The sequence below is a fragment of the Oxyura jamaicensis genome, chromosome 9, assembly GCF_011077185.1.
Source record: "Oxyura jamaicensis isolate SHBP4307 breed ruddy duck chromosome 9, BPBGC_Ojam_1.0, whole genome shotgun sequence".
NCBI classification, from domain to species: domain Eukaryota; kingdom Metazoa; phylum Chordata; class Aves; order Anseriformes; family Anatidae; genus Oxyura; species Oxyura jamaicensis.
In genome coordinates this window covers 14,742,936-14,743,485 of record NC_048901.1, presented here as the reverse complement: position 1 = coordinate 14,743,485, position 550 = coordinate 14,742,936, and positions in this window count along the sequence as shown.

The following is a 550-nucleotide window of genomic DNA, read 5'->3' as shown; positions in this document are numbered from 1 at the left end:
CTTCCTTCCTTCCTTCCTTCCTTCCTTCCTTCCTTCCTTCCTTCCTTCCTTTCATTTCATTTCATTTCATTTCATTTCATTTATATTTGCCTGGGTGCTTGTCTCACGGTGGCCACCCTTCCATCCCTTTGCTGCTGGTGTGCCACTGTGCAGCTGAGAGTGCAAAATTCACACAGCTGAAGAAAGAAAACAAGCAAGGAACAGGTCAATGAGCAGGGTACTTTCAGATACTATTTTACCAATGAAAACCAGGAGACTTTCTGGCCTCTGTTTCCTAAAAACTGGGTAGCAGAGATCTGGGAGCAGTTTGCTTGGGCTCTGAACCTTCATCTTACCTTTGCTGGATGGGAGCTGTTTGCTCTGCAGTCCCTTCATCATAAATGCACCAGCAAAGCACACGAGGCACAATGGAAAACAGGGGAAAAATCCAAAATAAATCACTCTTCAGTTAAACATTTTAGGATAGGACACAGGAAAGAAGAAGGAAAAAAAAACTCCACCCCTTTTTGTCCCTCTTCCCCATCTCCTGGCACACCCGGTAGGATTCTGG